We start from the raw sequence: 23,962 nt of genomic DNA on the forward strand, positions 1-23,962 counted from the left end.
CAGCTGATCTCTCCTGCTAAGAGGTATCCAGCGATTGAGGCAGTTACCTCAGCTGAGACCTCCAGCTGGGCCCTAGGTCAGACAAAGGACATAAATACCTTACCTGGGCCCCTCCCCCCAGTCTCCCAATCCTACCTCCACCCTTCCAGAGACTTAAGCTGGACCCTGAACTGAGGAGTAGTGTCAGATTAAAGAGGAGCCATAGCGCTCAGGATCTGGGAAGACCTGGTTTGCTGCTGTGACCTAGGGAAGAGCCTGGGAAGGGTGTGACACTGCTGGGCTGGGAGACAGAAGACTCCTCCATCCCCAGCCCCCACCTTTTCTGGCCTGCTAGGGCAAGGAAATTACAACTGCGGAGACATACCCAGGGGTTAGCAGCAGGTGGCAGAGGCAGCTCTGGGCTTTCAGCTCAGAAATCTTGCCCCCTCCACACACCCCCTACACACACACAGAAGTGCCCTAAGACTCAGGAGACCTGGGCACAGGGCTGCCTGTGATACTCTCAGTGCACATATGTGCAGGTGAAAGCAGAAACTGCACTGACTTTGTAAAAACTACAAACCACACCACATAGCCCCAGTCATTTAGAACTGCAGTGCCAGGCTCTCTTGGTGCTAGGTGGCTGGCTCTGCCTCCACAAGGTGCAGATGACTCTTTACAGTAGAGGACAGCCTGGAAATTACTTGATGGGCTTAAGCCAAGACTGGCACTGCTTTTTTTTGTTTGTATTTTTGATATTTTTGCCTGTGTTGAGTGTGGGTTATCGGTTGTTTTTACATGTGAGTGTATGTGGTTTTTTTTTAGTTGTTGTGATAATGATGGTGGTGGTGCTTGGTGATTTGCTTTGCTCTGAAATTACCCTGCACCAGGGCCCAGCCCAACTCAACACACCCAGAGGCCAACTCCAGACCAAACCAGAGTATTACCGGGTTTGACATATAAGTGACACACTCAGAGGGAATTCTCTACAGGCACAAGAGACCATACGGGCCAAGCCTCATTTGAGCGGTCAACCCTCACGCAGAAGATCATCCACTGTGGGCAGAGCCAAGTCTCACAACTAGTCAGCCTAGGAGTCAATCCCACCTACTGACAAGCCAAAAGCAATTAAAGCTCAACTTTAACAGGACAATATACACAACACAAGGGTCACCTTTGGAGCACACGCACAGGAGGGAAGTGGTGCAAGTCAAATATAAAGGACATATACTACATAAGATCACCCAGCAAAGACCAAGAACCCTAAGGGATCTACCTAACACATCAAAGCAAACACAGAGAGTCAGCTGGAATGGAGAAACAAAGAAACATGTCCCAAATAAAAGAGCAGAAGAAAATCCCAGAATTAGGACCAAATGAAATAGAGGTAACTAACCTATCAGAGACAGAGTTCAGAACACTGATGATAAGAATGTTTAAGGAGCTTAGCGACGACATAACGAAGGATAGAGAAATCATAATGAACAACCAGTTAGAACTAAAAAATACAATAACTGAAATAAATAACACACTTGAAGGAATTACCAGTAGGTTAAATGAGGCAGCGGGTCGAATCAGCGACTTAGAAGACAAGTTAGCAGAGATCACCTAAGTGGAACAACAAAAAGGAAAAAGAATAAAAAACAAAATTGTTTAAGAGACCTCTGGGATAGCATCGAGCACAACAACATGCACATTACAGGAATATCAGAAGGTGAAAAGAGGGAGCATGGGATCGAGAACATAGTTGAAGTAATAATGACCGAAAACTTCCCTAACCTGGTGAAGGAAACTGACATACAAGCCCAGGAAGTGCAGAGAGTTCCAACCAGGATGAACCCAAACAGGTCCACACCAAGACACATAGTTAAAATGGCAGACGTTAAAGACAAAGAGAATCCTAAAAGCAGCAAAAGACAGCGGGTTACATACAAGGGAACTCCTATAAGACTATCAAATGACTTTTCTACAGAAGCTTTGCAGGCCAAAAGGGAGTGGCAAAAGGTATTCAAAGTGATGAAAAAGAAAGGCCTACAACCTAGATGGCTTTATCCAGCAAGGCTATCATTTAAAATTGAAGGAGAGATAAAGAGCTTCCCAGAAAAGAATAAGCTAAATGAATTCATTACCACCAAGCCAGCATTGCAAGAAATATTAAAAGGGCTTCTGTAAGCAGAAGAAAGATGAAAACAATCTAACTGAAATAACAAAATGGCAATAATTATGTACCTATTAATAATCACTTTAAATGTAAATGGATTAAATGCTCCAATCAAAAGACATAGGGTGGCTAAGTGGATAAGAAAACAAGACCCTTGCATGTGCTTTATATAAGAGACTCACTTCAGATCAAAAGTCACATACAGGCTGAAAGTGAAGGGTTGAAGTAAGATATTTCATGCAAATGGAAATGACAAAAAAGCTGGAGTAGCAGTACTTAATGTCTGACAAAATACACTTTAAAATGAATATATTAAAAGACAAAGACAGGCACTACATAATAATAAAGGGATTGATCCGACAAGAGGACATAACCCCAGTAAACATCTATGCACCCAACATAGGAGCACCTAAATATATAAAACAGATATAGACTGACATAAAGACAGAGATCAACAGTAACACTATCATAGTAGGGGACTTCAACACACCTCTGACAACAAAGGACAGGTCTTCCAGACTTAAATATGGAAACAGAGGCCTTAAATGACACATTAGACCAGTTGGATTTAATCAATATTTTCAGAGTATTTCACCCCAAAGCTGCAGAATACATGTTCTTCTCAAGCGCACATGGAACATTTTCCAAGATAGACCACACGTTAGGCCACAAAACAAGTCTCGATAAATTTAAGAAAATTGAAATCATACTATTTGTCTTCTCTGACCGCAGTGCTATGAAATTAGAAATCCACTACAGGAAAAAAAAAAAACTGGAAGACATACAAATACATGGATGCTGAATAACATGTTACTAAATAATGAATGGGTCAACAATGAGATCAAGGAAGAAGTCAAAAGATATCTCGAAACAAACGAAAATGAAAGCACAACAATCCAAAATCTATGGGATGCAATGAAAGCAGTCCTAAGAGGGAAATTCGTAGCAATGCAGGCCTACCTAAAGAAATAAGAAAAATCACAAATCAACAGTTTATCCTTACACTTACAGAATCTGGAAAAAGAACAGCAAAATAATCCCAAAGGGAGTACAGGGAAGGAGATAATAAAGATCAGAACAGAAATAAATGAAATAGAGACCAAAAAACAATACAAAAGATCAATGAATCCAAGAGCTGGTCTTTAGAGAAGATAAACAAAATCGACAAACGTTTAGCCAGACTCATCAAAAAAAAGAGAGAGAGGACCCAAGTTAATAAAATCAGAAATGAAAGAAGGGAAGTGACAACAGACACCACAGAAATACAAAAAATTTTAAGAAATTACTATGAGCAACTATATGCCAACAAATTAGACAATCTGGAAGAAATGAACAATTTTCTACAAGAATACAACCTTCCAAGGCTAACTCAAGAAGAAATGGAAAACATGAATAGACTGATTACTACCAGGGAAATTTAATCAGTAATCAACAAGCTCCCAACAAACAAAAGCCCTGGAACAGACGGCTTTACAGGTGAATTTTACAAAACATTCAAAAAAGGATTATCACGTATTCTCCTCAAACTATTCCAAAAAATCCAGAAGGAGGAAAGGCTCCCAAACGCTTTTTATGAGGCCACTATCACCCTGATCCCCAAATCAGACAAAGACACCACAAAAAAAGAAAACTACAGGGATAGGCCGATATCCCTCATGAACATAGACACAAAAATCCCCAACAAAATATTAGCCAACAGAATTCAGCAATACATTAAAAAGATCATACACCATGATCAAGTGGGATTCATTCCTGGTATGCAAGGTTGGTTCAACATCCGCAAATCAATTAATGTGATACACCACATTAACAAAATGAAAAATAAAAATCATATGATCATATCAATAGATGCAGAAAAAGCATTTGAGATAAAAGCATTTATGATAAAAACTCCTAAGAAAGTGGGAATAGAGGGGCCATATCAAAACATAATAAAGGCCATATATGATAAAACCACAGCAAACATCATACTCAATGGGAAAAAGCTAAAATCATTCCCCATAAGATCAGTAACAAGGCAAGGTTGCCCACTATCTCTGCTTCTATTCAACATAGTGCTGGAAGTTCTAGCCACAGCAATCAGATAAAAAAAAAAGGAATAAAAGGCATCCATATTGGTAAGGAGGAAGTAAAGCTGTCGTTATATGCAGGTGACATGATACTATATATAAAGAACCCTAAAGACTCCACCAAAAAACTATTAGAACTGATAAATAAATTTAGTAAAGTAGCAGGATACAAAATTAATATTCAGAAATCAGTTGCATTTGTATATACCAATAATAAAATATCAGAAAGAGAAATTAAGAAAACAGTCCCATTTACAATTGCTTCAAAGACTATCAAATACCTAGGAATAAATTTAACCAAAGAAGCAAAAGACCTGTACTCAGAAAATTATAAGACACTGAAGAGAGAAATTAAAGAAAATACAAATAGATGGAAACACATACCATGCTCATGGATAGGAAGAATTAATATCGTTAAAATGTCCATACTGCCTAAAGCAATATACATATTCAACACAATTCCTATCATACTACCAAGGACATATTTCACAGAAATAGAAGATATAATCCTAAAATTTATATGGGACCATAAAAGACCCCGGATAGCCTTGGCAATCTTGAGAAATAAGAACCAAGTGGGAGGTATAACGATACCTGACATCAAATTATACTACAAGGCTACAATATTCAAAACAGCACGAAAGTGGCATAAAAACAGACAAATAGATCAATGGAACAGAATAGAAAGCCCAGAAATAAATCCAGGCCTATATGGTCATTTAATCTATGACAATGGAAGCAAGAATTTACGGTGGGGTAAAGACAGTCTATTCAATAAATGGTGCTGGGAAAACTGGACAAACACATGCAAAAAAATGAAGCTGGACCACCTCCTTACACCATATACAAGAGTAAATTCAAAATGGATTAAAGACTTAAATGTAAGATCTGAAACCATAAAACTCCTAGAAGAAAATATAGGAAGAAAGTTTACAGATATTACCTGGAGTAATATTTTTATTGATATATCCCCTCAGGCAAGAAAAGTAAGAGAAAAAATAAACATGGGATTACATCAAACTAAAAAGTTTTTTCACAGCAAAGGAAACCATCAATAAAACAAAAAGGAATCCTACTGAATGGGAGAAGACATCTGTCAATGACATATCCGATAAGGGGTTAATATCCAAAATTTATTAAAAAACTCAACTCCAAAAAAAACAAATAACCCAATTAAAAAATGGGCAGAGGACATGAAAAGACATTTTTCTAAAGAGGACATACAGATGGCAAATAGACATGTGAAAAAATGCTCAACTTCACTAATCAGTAGAGAAATGCAAATAAAAACCACAATGAAATACCACCTCACTCCAGTTAAAATGGCTATCATCAATAAATCAAACAAGTGCTGGCGAGGATGTGGAGAAAAGGGAATGCTTGTGCACTGTTGGTGGGATTGCAGATTGGTGCAGCCACTATGGAAATCAGTATGGAGGTTATCTCAAAAAACTGAAAATGGAAACTACCTTATGACCCAGCAATTCCACTCCTAGGTATCTATCGGGAGAAATCCAAAACTCTAATTTGAAAAAATGTATGCACCCCTATGTTTATTGCAGCACTATACACAATAGCCAATACATGGAAACAATCGAAATGCCCATTGGTAGACGACTGGATTAAGAAACTGTGGTTTTCATTTATACAATGGAGTATTACTTGGCCATAAGGAAGAATGGAATCTTACCATTTGCAACTATAAGGATGGACCTAGAGAACATTATACTAAGTGAAATAAGTCAGACAGAGAAAGACAAATACCATATGATCTCACTTATATGTGGAATCTAAAGAAAAGAATAAACAAACGAACAAATGAGAAACAGTCTCAGAGACATAAAGGAAAAACTGAGGATTGCTAGATGGGAGGGGGGTGGGGATGAGGGAGAGGTGAGGGGATTAGAAAGCACAATTGGTAACCACAAGATGGCCACAGGGATATGAAAGTCAGTTTGGGGAATATAGTCAATAATATTGTAAAGATTTTGTAGGGTATCCGATGGACACTTGTCTTATTAGGGAGACCACTTCACGGATGGTGTAGATGCCTGATCACTGAACTGTACACCTGAAGCTGAAGCTGAATAATAATGAATGTCAACTATAATTATATATATATATATATATATTCACAGGAAGTGGAGTACAGCATTAGGAATAGAGACAGTGGAAATGTAACGGCTGTATGCAATGTCAGAGGGTTAGTAGATTGGGGGAGGGGGTGTTATCATTTTGTGAGGAGTATAAATGACAAATGTCTAACTATTACATTGTTTTGTACACCTGAAACTAATAGAAAAAACATTAAAAGAGCATATTATGAAAACATTATCCCAATAAATTTGACAATGTATATGAAGTGGAGTAATTCCTTAAAAAACACAACTTACGCTGAAATAAGAAGAAATAGAAAATCTAAATGTATGTTAAATTTAACTAAAATGTCTGTGCAGTAGACAGAATAATGTCCCCCCACAGGTGCCGAAGTCCTAATCCTTGGAACTTTTGAATAATGTTGCTTTATATAGCAAAAGGGCCTTTGCAGATGTGATTAAATTAAGGACCTTGATATAAAGAGATTATTTTGGATTATCCAGGTAGGCCCATTCTAATCACCATGGGTCTTTAAAAGCAGAGAACCTTTCCCACTTGCAGTGAGGGAAAGATGTGACTACAAAAAGAACGATCGGAAAGATGCAATGTTGCTGGCTTTGAAGATGGAAGAAAAGGGTCATGAGTCAAGTGAGTCACCTTAGGAAGCTGGAAAAGCAAAGAAAAGGATTCTCCCGTAGAGCCACAAAAAAGAAATGCAGCCCTGCCATGCCACTGAGAACCATATTTGACTTCTATCCTTCAGAACTGTAAGATAATAAACTGACATTGTTTTAAGCCACTAAATTTGTTGTAATTTGTCACAGCAGCCATAGAAAGCTAATATAATTTATTAAAGAACTTGAATACCTAATTAGAAAATGCTTTCACATAAAAAAAACTCCAGTCCCAGATTCACTTTACCAAAGTCACACAGACTCTTCCAGAAAATAGAGAAGAAATACTTCCCAACATATTTGATGAGGTCAGAAAAACCTTGATACCAAAATCTGACAAGAACATTACAAGAACAGAAGATTACAGACCAGTTTCTATCATGAATATAAATACAGAAATCGTAATACAGTATAAGCAAACCAAATCCAGTAAACACATAAAAGGATAGTACATCAAAACCAATATAACTTTATTTCAGGAATGTAAACTTAGTTTAACATTAAAAAAATGAGTCTACGTAATTTACCACTTTATTTAATTTACCAGAGTAAGAAAACTCTTCATAATCATCTCAATAGATGCAAAGAACGCATTTGATAATAATATTCAATACAAGTTTATGATTAAAAAAAAACTTAAGGAACTAGAAATTAAAGAGAACTTCCTTAATATCATAAAGATTTCCTATAGAGAATATATAGCAAACATCGTATTTAATGGGAAAATGTTGAAAGCATTTCCATTAAGATAAAAAAAGAAACAGATTCTCACCATGTCCACTTCTATTTATCATTGTATTTGAGATGCTAGCAGTACAAAGAAATAAAAAAGAATTTGAAAGGAAGAAATTTTCAAACATGGTGATATATGAGAAAAATGAACAAACAAAAACTACAAATAAACTATTAGAATTAAAAGTAAATTTAGCAATATCACTATATACAAAGTCAGTATAGAAAAATCAATTGTATTTTTATTTACCATAAAAAACAATTTAACATGAAATTTTGTTTGACAACAAAAAGAAAACAGTACCATTTACTTGGCATCACAAAACCTAAATACCTAGGAATAAATCTAAAGAAATATGTGCAAGACCTATACATTGAAAAATTTAAAGCAGTATTGGGAGAAATTAAAGACAATCTAAATAAATACATAATTTATGTTCATGGGTCAAAAGACTCAATATTGTAAAGATGTCAATTCTCTTCAAATTGATTTATAGATTCAGTGCAATCTTAATTAAAATCCCAGCAGGCATTTTTGTGAAATCTGACAAGCTGATTCTAAAATTTATGTGTAACTGAAAAGGGCCAAGAATAACCAAGATGCTCATGAAGAAGAACAAAGCAAAAACATTCTATTAGATGTCAAGATTCCTTATAAGCTACAGTAATTGAGACTGTAGGATGTGAATAAGATAATAGAAAAATAAACCAATAAAACAGAATAGAGTTCATAAACAGACCCATACATACACAAATACTTGGTTTATATCAAATGTGATATTGCAGGTGAAATGATCTCTTTTTAACAAATTGTACTGGGTCATTTGTATATCCATATGAAAAAAAATGAAATTTCACCCCTACTTAAAATTAAATACAAAAATGAAATTCCAGGAGAATTCTAGATCTAAATTTGAAAGATTAAAAACTAAGAATTGTAGAAGCTAACAAAGAAAAATATCTTAATGACCATGGATACACAAAGGAACAGGAATCATAAAGCACTTGGGATAAAGAAAAAAATGATAAATGTATTATATGAAAGTTAAGAATTTTTATTCATCAAAAGACATAATTAAGAGAATGAAAAGGCAAGCCAATATCTTCTCCAATGAAAAGAAGATATTTGCAATGCATGTAACAACAAAGGTCTCATATCCAGAATATGTAAAGAACCTTCACAGGTCAATAAGAAAAAGACAGACAACCTCATAGAAAAATAAGCAACAGACTTGAACAGACACTTAACAAAAGAGGATATCCAAAAGCCAATACATGTATGAAAAAGTTCCCACTTTAAAAGTCACTAATAAAATGCAAATGCAAATCACAAATTAAATACACACCCACCAGAATGGGTAAAATTAAATAGATTGACAATACTAAGTGTTGCTAAGAATGTAGTGCAACACTGCTGGAGAGGGGAAGTGTAGATTCAGTGTACAAACAACTGAAAAATGTCATTATTAATTAAAACTGCAGATTCACAAAACTTTTGAACCAGCGAGTCCATTCCTAGGTATATACCCAAGAGAAGTGAGTACATGTGTGAAGCAGAACACATGTATGCAAATGTTTATAGTAGCATTATTCAAAATAATAAAAAATTGGAAACAACTTAGCTGTCGATCAAGAGCCGAATGAGAAGTTGTGGCATATTCATTCAGTGGGAACACTACAGCAATGAAATTTAAACTGTTATTACACACAATATGGATAAATCTTACAAATATAATGTTGAGCAGACACAATGATACATTTTATGCTTCCATTTACATGAAGTTCAAAATCACATCAAGAAATGGTTTTAGAAGTCAAGAAAGCAGTTACCTTTGAAGAGGAGGAGGAAGTGTGACTTGTCAGGGCATCAGAGTATATAGGACACTGGTAGACTTATTGCTCTGGGTGATGATTAAGTGAAATGTATTCAGTTTGTGAAAATTCTTTGAGTTTATACTTAATGACTCGTGCACTTGTCTGTATATGTTCTACTTGAACAAACAATTTTATTAAAGAAAAATAGGAAAATAACTAAATGACAAATTTTGGAAATAAAAGTTATAAGGTTAAAAATGATATAACCCACAGGGAGGAATTATGTCTCATTAAACTACCCTAATATCAAACTTTGCTTATGAAACTTTTGTCTCCCCTACAGAGCTGCTCCAGAATGTAAACTTCAACTTGATTGTCTGCTCCTGCCTCTTCTTAACTGCTGTCAGATTATACAGTCCTAGGGCCGTGAAATGCTGGCACCTGGGTACAGCGGCACCTGTGAACAGTAACACTATGGCTTGTGTGGAATGAAGAGCGAATGGTAGTAGCAAAAGCAGGCAGGGCTGCTGCTTGGGAAGTACCTGAGGCCCCACGTTTGCAGAGGCACCAACTTATGGAGTCCTGGGACATAATAACGGTAAGTAATGGGGAATAACTGAGAAGCCACATGGCATGTTCTGTTATTATTATCATTATTATTACATGGCCGGTTCTTAACTATTCATTCCATCAGCCCCATCAACTGGCAGCCTCTGGAGAAAGAAGGGTTTTACTACTTCCTGTCTGTATTACCTTAATGGGAGTCACTTTACCCATCTGAGATTTCTTCTTCTCTAGATAAAGGTGTAATATGCTCTTCTCTGTGTGGAGGTGAGTTCTAAATAAAATAATTTTTCCTGAACAGGTCTGATATACTCCTATTTGAGGGCCTTGGCAGTTGCTGTTCTGGAACTGCCTTCTTTCAGGCATCAGCATGGTTCCCTCCCCCATCTCCTTTGGGTTCTTACTCAACCATCACTTTCTCAGTGAAGCTTCCAGAACAAACTCCCCAACTCTCTTTAATTAAAAAGTCTAACAATTTCCCCTCCCTTCCTCAGCTGTCCTTATCCTCCTTATCCTTCTCTCTTCATTTTTTCCCCATAGCACTTACCACTTAACATGCCCCTGTATTTTATTTTTTTATCATCAGTCCCTTCCTTTAGAACATAGGTTCCTATGTTCTAAAGGGCAGGAATTTTTATCTTCATTGTTTACAGCTGTGTCCCCAGCACTTAGAATGCGTGTTTCCCCGAAAATAAGACCTAACCGGAAAATAAGGCCTAGCATGATTTTTAAGGATGACATCCCCTGAATATAAGCCCTAATGCGTCTTTTGGAGCAAACTTTAATATAAGACCCGATCTTATTTTCTGGGAAACACGGTAGTACGTGGCACCCAACAAAATATTTATTGAGTGAAATAACACATGTAAAAACACATAGCACGGTGTCATAGCAGGCATTCTATAAAGCTGCTTTCCTTGCTTCCCTTTTGTTAAATTGTAAAATCCAGGATGCTGCAAGGTTCCAAATAACCCTAGGTAACTCCTTGAAGTTGGAATATAACAAGGACTCACAGAATCAGCCAGAATACTTGGATTCTGTATTAGTTTGCTAGGGCTGCCATCACAAAATACCACCAACTGGGTGGCTTAAACAACAGAACTTTATTTTCTCACACTCTGGAGGCTAGAACTTTATTTTCTCACACATCAAGGAGTCAGCAGGTTTGGTTTCTTCTGAAGGCTCTCGGCTTGTAGATGGCTGCCTTCTTGCTGTTTTCACATGGTCTTCCCTCTGTCTGTGCTCTAATCTCTTCTTATAAGGACACCAAATCATTCAATTAGGGCCCATCCCTAATGGCCCCCACTTTAATTACCTCTTTGCAGCCACATTCTGAGGTACTGGAGGTTACTGCTTTGATATATACTTGGGGACGTGGGGGAGGAGGGCACAGTTCAGCTCATAACAGATTCTGTCCCTTGCTGAGTTCTGTGATTGGATCAAATCTCCTCACTTTCATTCCAAGTTTCCTCCCAGCTTGAAAATGAAGTTTGTGGCTCTTGTTCCTAATGCTGATGATAAATATCTTGCTTGCTGGCTTTTCTGTGAAAATCTCCTTGACTTGTAGCACAACCAGAAATAAAGGAATAAATAATGGCAGAAACGGAAGGTAGGTTGTCATCAAATTCACTGTCTTTCATCCCTGCATGCATTTAGTGGGGGGGAGGGAAAGGAAAGTGATACTCTAATGTTCAAAGAGAAAAATCAGTTGTAGAACTTACAGTGGGAGAGAAGCAGGGTTGGGAGGAGAAAGAAAATTAACATACTGTATTAACATTTGGGAATTATACCAGAAACTGTAATCTCACTGAATCCTCACAACTCCATGGGATGAGTATTATTATTATTGTTCTCATTTTATAGGTGAGGACATGGAGGCTCGGAATGCAGAGTTGGGTTTTGTTGTTTCAGTTTATCTAGAATTCAGAGAACCCACACAAGTCCCTCTGCCTTTAGCAATGAACACATTCATTAGCAGGGCGCCTGGCCCTAAGAAGGTGCTGATACTTGCTAAGCATTATTTTGTTGGCCCCTCATATTTGGCTTTAGGCAGCAGAGGCTGGAGAGGAACAACTTCCCACCCTTACATTCTGTCCCAGAATCTACACTGGTGTCTTTACAAAAGGCCAGCCACCAGGATCATTTTAGATCTGCCTAATGCCATGGATAAACTAGGGAATGCGAAACCCCTTTCTTAGGAGAGGCCTGCCCACCTCTCATGCCTCCAGGACCCAGCCAGACAAATATAGCAGAAATTACAGTCATCTGATTTAAGACTACATGTGTACACTTCGCCTGAGCCAAGCCCCAAACCCTAGTTCTGCTACTGCATCAAAGGACCATCTCTCTTCCAGACTCCAGGCCCAGAGTAAGCAGCAATTTGGGAGACAGCCCCCTCTTATTTTTAGCCTTAAAAACCTAAAACCAACATACCAGTGCTCACCCAAGCGTCTCTCACAAGCTGTTGTTTGATTTGGGTTGAGAAAATGACAGAGTTCTGCACCAAGAACAGAAGAAAAAAAGAGGGGGGAAAAAAGGGAGTTTTATTTTCCCTCCACTGCCAACCTCCTTCCCCCTCAACCCCTCCCCTAGGCCTGGGTGGACCCTGCCTGGGTAATCGTCCCCTGCTATATTTAAAACCCACAGATGTGTTTGGTGGAGACTCAGTTTCGGAATTGCAGGCGGCGTCTCCTGAGGACAAGGGGTGTCGGTGCCGGTGCCGCGCGCCCTCCTGCCCGCCCTCCCCGCCTGCTGCCCGGGAGCTCCGGACTCCGCGGAATCCAGGTCAGGACGTGCCGCGGTCTTGGAATTGCCGCTGGCCGGCCGGCGCCCGGAGCCAGGCTCCAACGATTGGGTGGGTGGCCGCCGGCTAGGGGTTTGGTCTGCATTCGGTACTCGGGTCTCTCTGGACTCCAGGAGGTGCCGGCTCCACTTCCCCGCTGCTGATCTGAAAACTCCCCCCATCTGCGGGCGAAGATAAATACGCGCGGCTTGTCATTCCGTGCACCTCGCTCTCTCCCAGCTGATAGGGTGACGTTCGGTTTGGAGGCTTGGAGATTGGCTTTTTGATTTGGCTTCTTGCTGCAGCTTAGTGGGCAAAGCTCTCGGCTCGCCCAGAAACCAGCCCCTCCGCGCGCGGCGAGGCCGAGACGTCGCCCGCGGTGACGGCGTGCGAGGCGTTGAGCCGGCGCTCTCGCAGCCCCGGGAAAGCCCCCGCGAAGCCACTGCAAGCCGGGGTCCCTCAGAGCCGCCAGGGCGCGCCGGGCTGCTCGCCTTTCTGCCCCTCCCGGCAGGGATCCCCCCGCTCCCGGCGGCCGGGACTCCGGGTCTCTCCCGGGCTTAGTCCCGAGTCCGTTCCCCCGGTCAGGGATTTCCGGGGGTCTTCGGGCAGGTTTTCTCTGCTCCTAAAACCGGCGCCGAGGGACCCCTTCCGAGGCCCCACCCCCCGCCCTGGCCCCAGCCCTCGCGCTCCAGATGCGCTTCCCCGCAGCTCCCTGCTAGCTGCGAGCCCACAACCGGCGGGCAGCGACGGACTGACATGCCCCCGACGCGGCTGCGGCCGGCGGGCAGCCCGCGGGGGCCATGAGCCGCGGCGGCCGCTGAGAAGCCAGGTGGCGGGGGCTTCGCGCACCTACCTCACCACCTCACTTGCCCTCTCCGCTCGGGAGCCCGAGAGGAAACGGTGAGTAATGAGGTGAGCCTCCTGCCCTTCCCCCTCAGCGGGCGGCCGAGAGGAGGGAGGCTGAGGTTGGGGGCCTGGGGGTGTTCCCCAAGAGGGTTCCTAGTTGTGAATAATGGTGTCCATTAAGTTATTTCTCAGGATCGTTAATATAAACTGCCTTCCTGAGGGCTTAGTGTCTGAAGAGGTGGGGGGAGGGTGCCCTGGAAAGTCTACGTGGTGTATGCGGTTCTGGAGGGAGGGTGTTGCGTTCTGGCAGAGTGAGTGTCTCGCAGGGGGTTGGTGGGGCGGGCGCAGAAAGAGATGCCTGGGCATGTATGTGCAGTCGGGTCGCGGGTTTGCTCGGCTAGCGGCGGGTGCGCATCGGGGAGGCTGACTGCTGTGTGGCGTGCCGGATGCATGTGTCCGCTGGCTGTGCCAGGGCGTGTTGTGCTCCTGGGCTGTGAGTGCCCACCGGGTGTGGGGACTAGGAGGGCAGCGGGTTTTCACTAGGCGCGCGCCCGCGTGCGCACAGGCACGCGCGCACCCCAACGTCCGGACGCCGCCGCCGCGGGTCGGGAACTGCAGCCCCAGCGCATCAGCCCGCGGCGGCCAAGGGGCGGGGAGGAGGGTTTCTCCTGTTCCGTGCTCTCCAGACCGCGTTGCTCTGCGCAGTCTGGGGCCAGGTGGCAAGAAGCGGGGGATGTAACTACCCCCCTACCCCGCGCGCCGACCCCCCCCCCCCCCCCCACTCACACACCACATACACACACACACACACACACACACACACTTACTTACACACTTACACGCTCACACGCCCTCATTCAGAGGACGGAGCTGCTCCAGCAGACTCTGCCTGCCCTGCCCTGAGGACTCGAGCCACTGGGGGAGATAAAGCTATTTGCTCCCGGAGGGGAAAAGCAGCTTTCGGTCCTTACTCACTGTTTTATTTTTAAATAGACAAACCTCTTTGCTGCAGTGCCTTCAAGTTACTCATTTGCTGCCCGCCTTTCCCCCCGTATTTCCTCTCTCTTCTGACGATTAAAACACCCAGAACGTTTGGTTGTTTGGTTTCTCGGGCAGATGGATTGAAACTGGGGACAGGTTTTCAAAAACGCAGGCCGCAGCTGGGAGCAAGGCGTGGAGCTCCTGGATGGGCAAAAAACACCCCAAGCGGAGGGAGTTGTGAGTGAGTTACGGGAGCACATCCGGCCTACTGGTGAGGCACCGAGAGGGAAGGAAGCCTCGGGCCTGTGCTAACCTGGGGACTTGCAGCCCTGTGTTATTAATCTTCCACAGCTGTTGTGCCCCGTCCACTTGAGCTAGCTCTTGTTTACCTCGGTTTTCAAATATAGCTGCTGGGCCGTGCTCTTCCTGAAATAGGGGGATCACTTCACTCGGTGGTATGGCGCTTGGCCTCTCGCTGGCCCTTTCTTCTGCCAGCCTCACTGGATCCAAGTTTGAGAGCAACTTGCCCCTACAGGCCTTGCAGTTCTTCAAATGAGGATGGTTGATGATCAGAGAGCTTGGGGTAGCTAGGTGGGGGCTGATTACCCCAGCCCCTCACTGCAATCTACATTTCTTTTTCCTATTGGCAGTACTCACACAAAAGTCCACTCAATAACCTCATTTTTCTTGAAATAAAATATAGTTATTGGGTTGAGAAGAAGCAGATGGCGCCTACAGAACTGAATTTGGTTGAAGTGGCTCTTGAACTTAATGAGAATAGGAATGCTGTTCATGCAGTTTCCTCTACCTGGAACTCTTTATTGTTCTTCCAACACTCCCGAACTCCAGCCCTGTCTGTGTCTACTGTACTCCTATTCCCCCTTCAGTTCTTACTTCATTGGTTACTTCCTTAAGGAAGTGTTTCATACCTTCCCTGACTAGGCCAGATCCCCCTATTTTACATACCCATAATCTGAACCTGTTATTTTGAAGTAATTTAAAGATGCACATTTAAGTTTATTTAAGTGATTGAATAATGCCAGTCACACATGTAGATAGTAAGCTGCATGAAGGCAGGACAGATAGATGGTAAGTTTGTTCACATTGTATCCCCAGGGCCTAGCACTGTGCCTGGCATAGAATAGGCACACAGTAAATGTTGGTTAAATGAACGGGCTTAGAAGGACGAGGTACCTCTCCTCTCTGCTCCTGCTCCTCTGATCTCCACTTCAGCATCTCTTGCACTGCCCTTCACAGCCTTCTGGACAGAGAAGGGAGGAGAGGTTTATCCAACTGACCCTGTACAAACATTCCTTTCCCCTGGGCTCCTCCCTAGGCTGGGACCCTAAAGCTAAGGCAGTGTCTTGTTACCCTAACCCTGCCCTGTCCCTGTGTAAGGCAGTCCCTGGTACAGTCTCTGGGCATAGTTTCTGGTATTGTCCATGAGTAGTTGTTGTGGGCATTGTTCCCCTGTCTGAATTGCCCACAATCTGGATTTGGGGGAATGTGTCACACATCTTGGCTTCTTTTCAAGCTACCAAGGTCAGATCAGAAGAGAAGAGAACTCCCTTTTCATTCAAGCCTGGTGACTTTGCCGAGAGTTTCAAATATTGGGTTCAGAAATACATTGGACTGCAGAAGAAAAAGCATTCGTTATTTATTCAGCCAGTTATTTATTCAATAAATGTTCAGCAACAACCTACTGTGTCTGGCATTTGCTAGGTACAGAGACAAATAATAATAATAATGATAATAATAATAGAATGGTCCCTTTCCTCCTAAACATACATTCATTCCACCACGGATAATCAACTAGTGAACAGACAATTACCATCCACATAAGGTGATTCCTTTCAGTGGAGAGTAGATCCCAGGTGCAATGGAGGAATATAGGAAGGTCACTTCTCTAGAGGAGGACTCCTAGGGACAGCTCATCCCAGAAAGAAAGGATGGGTAGGAGTTAGCTTTGGTGAAAGCAGGGAGGGGAGGAGTGGGGAGAAAGTGTTATGAGTGAAGGCATCAGTATGTAAATGCTTAAAGTGGATGAGAGCTCTTTAAATGACTGAAGACAGAGGCTAAAATTCGGGGAGATGAGTTTGGAGAAACTCTGGGGGCCAAACCTTGCAGGGCTAAAGATTTCCTTTGAGTTTCCAATGGGGCTTAGGAAGGTTTGTAGTACCGAAGTGTATGGTCAGATTTGCATTTTAGATAGTATGTGGAGACTAAACTGTAGGAAGAGAGAGAGGCAGGGAGTTAGGAGGCTATGGTAGAAACTGGGGTGTATCACTGCCCTGGTCGCCGGTGAGGGAGGGGTCAGGGGTTTCCTCTTTTTGTTTTAGCATACAAACCACAGCTGCCCTTCTAGGAAGAAGTTCCACTATTTTCTTTAATGAGATTGGTTTATGTTTGGTTGTCTATCTAGTTTTTGAATGGGTACTCTAAATCCAACACTGGGCAGGGCACCTCCGGGGAAAGGAAAAGTGGCTCCAGCAGGTGTAAAACATACTTCCTGACCTACTGAGCTGCAAAGCAAGGAGAACCCCAGAACATGGGGAAGGTCTGATGAAGAAGCCTGGAGGGGTAAGGATTTAGATCTATATTTAGATCCACAGAGACCACTGAGCAAGACATCTAGATAGAAAGAATCTCATGTGTATGTATATGGATAGTTTTTGATAATACGGAGAGTGAATAAAGGCTAATTCCAGAATCAATGGTATTTGGATATGGTATACAGAATCATGTTTACTAAGAAAACAGCTCTATTTCATCCTGGATATAATTTGGAATGGCCCAAGTAGCACTGACTGAGTTGATATTTGGAATGACAAATAGTGCTTTCCTGGTTGTATGCAAGAACGCTGGGTCATGTGGGGACTGGACCCAGAAGTGAGAATGGAAACAATAATCCTGCCCGGCTTCCATGTGGTAATTTCCAAATGACTCGAGAGGAGAGGACCTCATAGTCCCACACTGCTGTGTTCGCCCTAGGGAATGAAGCCAGAGAGTGTGAGCTTGGTTGATATTCTTCCTTTGCACTCTGACCTCCCCACTTTGTTCTTCATCCTTCCCTGTCACTAGTTTCAGAGTGAAAAAGATCTCCCTTTTCGTCCTGCATAGTGCCCTGGAGTCACCCGTGCCCTGCCGTCATCAACTTGCCATGGGCTCTTTCTCCTTCAACATTGAATCCCTCCCTCCAGTTGTAAGCATGCTCAACAAACCCATCCTAAAAAGTGCATCACTTGTCCAGTTCCTCCCACCCCCATCATTCTCTCTTCCCATCTTGCTTTCAGTAAACTCTTGCAGTTTTAGAGTAATCATCTGTCTCTATTTCCTCATCACTCATTCATTCATTTAGCCCCTTGCTTTCCCGTTTTTCCCCACCTTCTGCCCAAGTCTCATCCACCAAGGACTTCTCATTCCCCAAAATATAACTTATTCCTGATGTCTATCTATAGCTCCCCACTCTACTTACCCCCATCAGGTAAGATTGACCATTAGCTCTTAAAACTTTCTGCTCTTGGCTTCTGTCACACTGAACACTCTGGGTCCCGCTAATCCTCTAGGTGGTCCCTCTTCCATGTCCTCTCCAATATTTTCTCCTTTCTCCCCATCTTCCTCTTGTCCGTTAGCCCTCAGCAGTCTCTGCAATGGTTTGTGCTGTTACTCCAGTGCGGATAGTTCAAGTCTATGACTCTAGCTCTCAAAGCACAGTGTCTTGTTTCCAGCCACTTTCACAGTGTCTCCAATAGGATGTCCCACCAGCAACTCAAGTTGACGTTTCACTAAACTGACCTCATCTTTGTCCTAAGGAGCTGTTCCTCCTGACTTCCTACTTTTCTATTGATGACACCAGCCAACTTCCGGTCACCCTGGCTCCCAAATCCCCAAGTTAATCTTTGACTCCTTTCCCTGGTCCTTCAAGTATTGCTAATGTTGGTTAAGTCCACTCGCCTCTTCTCTATACTTACGTTGTAGAAGTACAGATCTGATAACCTCTTACATAATAGCAAAGATAATAACATTTACTACTATTAAAGCAGCCAACATGTGTGTGTTTACCACCTGTCAGCTACTCTGTTGCAAAGTGCTTTATGTGGATTTTCCCACTGAATCCTTACCTACCTGTGTAAAGTAGTTACTACGATACTATGACAAATAGCTTTCTAACGTCTTCCCAACTTAACCTCCTCCTCCTTCAATTCATTTTAATGCCTGTGACAAGATTCCTCTCCTAAAACGCCCTTTTAGGCTGGTCATTTTGCTACACCAAAAACCTTTGAAGGGCCTCCCATTACTTGTGCCAGTCCAGCTCCACCATGGCCTGATGTACCACTCATGTCTAGTCTCACGTTTTACACCTTCTATGTGGGCACAAACTTGTCCTTTCCTCTTCTGTGCTTTTGTTCGTGGTTTACTTTTCTCTAAGAACCCTACCTGTTCTTTAATGTCCAATTCAAATGCCTCTTCCTGATGGGAAGGCTTCCTTCCTCTGAGTTTTGATAACACAGCATCTGTTTTTCATGAAGCCCTTATACTTATTGAAGTGTGTGTGTGTGTTTGTGTGTGATTATTTTGTTTTTTGCATGTGACTTACCTCCCCTCCTGGACCAAGTGCTTTTTCTCCCTCTACTCTCTGTCGCATGATACCTGAAACACAGTGGGTGTTCAATGAAAAATGAATGAATTAGTAAATGAGTAACCTGCCTCACTTTTGAGGCAGGTGAAACAAGGTCAAGAAAAGGGGGTCTAACCCATTCATCATAAAATAAGCTGTGGTGGAGTCAAAAATCAAACCAGGAGCAGGCAACATTGTGGAACAGAAGCAGCATTGAACTGGTGGTGAGAAAGGTATATTTTGGTTCTTGTCACTTATGACAACCACAGGCATGACCCACTTCTGCGCCCCGGGCCTCACACTCCTTATCCATCAAAGAAGGTTATGTTGCATGTGTTGACTTTTAAGCTACCTCCCTGGCCTGACAATTCTGTATTGTGAGGCTTGTTCCATACCCTGTGGATTGCTTCCTGCTAAGAATATTTTTAGTACTGACAGTATCTTTCGTTTCAGAACCTTCTAGCTGAAGTATCGTTCATTTCAGAACCTTCTAGCTGTAGTTTGAAGCCCCCAGTGTATCTGTTGTCACATTGGCTCTCTAGTGGTCAACATGACCGGCCAACTCTACTGTCTGGATGTCTGGCCTGCGAGGCACCCTGAGCTGGTTGAGTGCCCTGATGGCTCTAGGTTGGCACTTCTGTGTGGAGTCACGTCCCACTGCAACACTCCAGGGCATTCATAGAATGACAGGCAATGCCCTCGGCCCTCAAATGCTCCAGCCAGTCCTGTCTCAACTCCTGCACTTCTACCATTGCTTTTCCATCCAGGAAGGATGTATTTGAGCCGTGTATGTTCTATTGAGAGTCTCTGTAGAATCATTATGCTCAGCAGCTTTCCAGAGGCTCTGCCCACCCCCTACCAGACCACTGTACTCCCCCCCCCACTATGAGACCAGAAGAATCATCCTGAGCCTGTGCCTTCCAGCCCCTCAGAAGGAATTAATGGGGGAGTCAACTTTGAGGGAACTCATTAGAGAAGTGGGGAGAGAAAACACAGCTGCAAAAACAGTGGCTAGATCTGCTGGAAATCCTAGGCATCTGCTCCTCACACCCTCTTGTGGAAGGGGGACGCAGAGCACCCCCAGAGCTGATACTAGAAGAGAATTCCGTAGCACACTTCAGAGAGATGACTTTCACAGCTTGCCAGAGCCTATTTTTCCTTCAGTCAGGCAACAATATGAGTTAATTCCATATTTCAACATTTAAAAGTTAAGAGAAATTAAATGGTATTAAAATAAATCAGGCTCCTGGAGAATGAGCTGGGGGAAAGGGCCGTAAAAGCAGCTAATCACCAGCTTCCCCTTGATGGGTGGGTCACGGGGCAGAAGGATGTCAGCCCTCTCTCCATGGGGAACCCCAAAAGATAGGGCCCAGATGCTTCTCTCTGGGGAACAGGCAGGAGCAGAAACAGTGCCCCCTCAGCTGCCCTGGGCTTCTCACTCCCCTGACCCAGCCCTGATTTCCTTTCAGTGGCAGGGAATGTTTTCTCTTGGTCCTTGCTGACATGACACTCCTTCCAGCCTGGTAGAAGGACACCTCTGGCAGCCAGAGGACCAAGCTTTGGTTCTGGCTCCATTATTTATTGGCATGGAAACTCTTGGCAGTTATCCGAGCCACAGTTTTCTTCATCTGTATGAATATCCTCACAAGCAGGATTAAATGAGATCATATGAGTGAGAAGGCCTTTGTAAACTGTTGGCACGTAGTATTGCTTAATATTTGTTGAATGAATGGTACACTATAAATGTTGGTCATCATTATGTCACACACTGTGGAGAAAAAGTCAGGTGCCAATGAGAGGGCTATGGTAGAAAGAAGGAATTTTGTTTAGATACAGCCTTACAGGGGTCGTTCAAACACTATGTGGTCCTGTTAGTTCTTTTGAATGAACAAATCTACCTGTTCTCTGAGGCCATTGGCTTTAACCATTTACCTCTCTACCCAGGAAGTTTGAAGTCTCTCCTCGCAGGTGCATCTTTCCATACTGAATCTTGCAGATGTATCATTGATCCACTCAACAAATACTGACACTCACTCAAGTCAGCACCTTGAGAATACTGTGGTGAACAAAAAGAACAGGTTTCCTGCTATCCTGCGGTTCTTATTTTATGATAAACCAATGATCAAACAAACAAAAACAATGATGATATCAGCAAATGCTATGTGCTAGAAAGAAAATGAAAAATGATGTGACACATTGTGCTGGAGGACAGGCACAAGATCACCGTTAGTAAGATGAGCAGGGAAAGCACCTGCGAAAGGGGCATCTGAGACTTGAATGAAATAAAAAAGTGATCTTTTGGGATCTTTAGGGGAAGGGTGTTCCAAGCAGAGGGAACAGTAAATGCCAAGATCCTAGGGCCAGGTCCATACTTGACATGTTCTAGAAGCTTAGAGAGCTCCACCTTAGTTGGAGTGGAGCGTGGAAGCAGCAAAACAAAGTGTTGGGAGTTAAAGGCAGTGAGTTAGAAGTCAGTAAGGAAGCAGGAGTTTCTGTAGGAAGAGAAGATTGCAAAGAATTGGATGATCTGATTAAGGGGGAAGGTGAGGGGATTAGAAAACAATCAGTAACCACAAGATGGCCACGGGGTTTTGAAAATTAATCTGGGGAACGTAATTTAGTGGTTACCAGAGGGTAAGGGGGTTGGGGGGTGGGAGATGAGGGTAAGGGGGATCAAATATATGGTGATGGAAGGAGAACTGACTCTGGGTGGTGACCACACAATGTAATTTATAGATGATTTGATACAGAATTGTACACCTGAAATCTATGTAATTTTACTAACAATTGTCACCCCAATAAATTTAAATAAATAAATAAATAAATAAAAACATAAAAAAATAAATAAATAAAATAAAAATAAAAAGACATTTTTGGCTGTGGAAACTAGACTGTAAGAGCTGGGGCAAGATTGGCAACTATTGCAGTAGTCCATACAAGATATAATATTGACTCTCCAGTAGCGAGAACAGAGTGTGACACATATTTGGAACTCAATAAATGTGAGAACATATCCAGGCAGAAATAATCCTCAAAGAACCTACAACTGTGGTGGGCATAGAGTAAAGTGCTCAACAAATGAACCAATGAACAGAATCAGGCTATTCTCTGGTCACTCTAGGATATGAGTTTATCTCAACATTTTGGAGATTTTAAAAAATACTTTTTACTTTTTCAGCTATCAGTATTTCCTTGGGACAGTGCATCATCCCATGAGTTAATTTTCTTTTATGTGAAACTGCATTTTCATTGGAAATAGACATGAGAAATCCAACTCCACCCCCTCCATGATGCTCTCATTCCGTGTTCATGAATCCCAGAAGCCTTTGCTCACATTTACATACTGATCTTGTGTACTTGTCTATGCACTCCTCCACGGCAGGGACTAGACCTGCTTTATCACTACATCTCCAGAGCTTATCACAGTCTGGACTGTTGAATCAACAAATAGTTACTACGTTGACTCTGGTGCCTTGGTTGAATTCCAGGACCTTCCTGATCTCTTCCTGGAGAGCCCAGAACTCTCACTGGCCTCATTTGCCTCACAGGCACAAGATGTCCCTAAAACTAATCGTGTGTCTAAATTCAGTGGTTTTGTGTTGACTCCTTTAACTTCCATTTCTTTGGGCCTGTATATCCCTGAATCAGGAGGAACTCTGCAGGGCCAGTGGGATGAAGAAGGTTCCTGATGTGGTTTGGTCCTTGCTTTACCTCTTCATTCCTCCTTCACCATCATCTGTTTTCAATTAGTCTCCAACGTGTATTGAAAGAGCTCTTAAATCCACACCTTCCGTAGCAGGCCTACTCTCCTTGCCTCTGATCACGTTCTGATCACCTCTCACTCAAATACCTGGAGAGTCTCTGAACTAATCCTTCTGCCTCTAGTCTTGCCCTGCTTTTGTTCATTGATCCATTTTCCATGTTGTCATCACTCTAGCTCTGCTATCCAAAGGAAAAACATTGATCTTGTCCCTTCTATGGTTAAAAAATTTCCAGCGGTTCCTTCTGCCTCCAAGATAATGCCCCAGTTTCTTAGCTGGGTGTACGAGGCCTTTTACAAGCTATTCCTCACTCATCTCTGCAGCTTCTCTCAAGTGACCTGTGTTTGGCCACATTGCTCAACCTTCTTTAAACAGACCTGCTCAGTCAAGGCTGCCATGCTCTTTAGCATCAGCTTTCTGTTACCTTTGTTTGACATTCGCTGGCTTTTACCCAGTTACCTCCTGTTCATTCTTTAAATCCTAGATCTAAAGTTGCTTGGTTCATGAAGCAGGCCCTGGGGATCCCAGGCAGCACACACCTTGCATCTTCTGTGCTTCTGGCACACTCCACATGCTTCCAAACCTAGTACTTGTGTTGTTATAATTATTTCATTTTCTGTCACTGTTCTCCAGTGAAGTGTATGCTCCTAAAGGGAGATTATATTTTGTTCATATTACTCATATTTGAAAAACCTTGCTCATAGCATCCCTGACAGATGGGATGCTTCATTTGAACACTGCCAAGAGTGGGAGAAATCACTGGATATTACGCCTTCTATTTTTGCACATATATTCAGTGTATCAATTTAATAAATATGTACCGAGCACCTACTATATGCCAGGCCCTGGTATAGGCACCGGGGATACAGAAATACCAAACAGA

The 23,962-nt window shown here is 42.6% G+C and overlaps 1 protein-coding gene across 9 annotated transcripts in view; it reads left to right on the top strand.

The window, feature by feature from the left end:
* SLC8A3 (solute carrier family 8 member A3) overlaps nucleotides 1–23,962 on the top strand; it is a 165,587-nt gene that overhangs the window by 30,356 nt on the left and 111,269 nt on the right. For 2 of the 9 annotated variants that reach the window (XM_033108228.1, XM_033108237.1), the window contains exons 1-2: nucleotides 11,568–11,700; nucleotides 12,738–12,875. The gene's annotated coding sequence lies outside the window, so the exon portion shown is untranslated. Of the gene's footprint in view, nucleotides 1–9,870; nucleotides 10,126–11,556; nucleotides 11,701–12,737; nucleotides 12,876–12,934; nucleotides 13,786–23,962 lie in introns of those variants that run through there. The other 7 variants (XM_033108234.1, XM_033108236.1, XM_033108235.1 and 4 more) reach the window with 6 other exon arrangements.

The sequence above is a fragment of the Rhinolophus ferrumequinum genome, chromosome 6 (genome assembly GCF_004115265.2).
Source record: "Rhinolophus ferrumequinum isolate MPI-CBG mRhiFer1 chromosome 6, mRhiFer1_v1.p, whole genome shotgun sequence".
Taxonomy (NCBI): Eukaryota; Metazoa; Chordata; class Mammalia; order Chiroptera; family Rhinolophidae; genus Rhinolophus; species Rhinolophus ferrumequinum.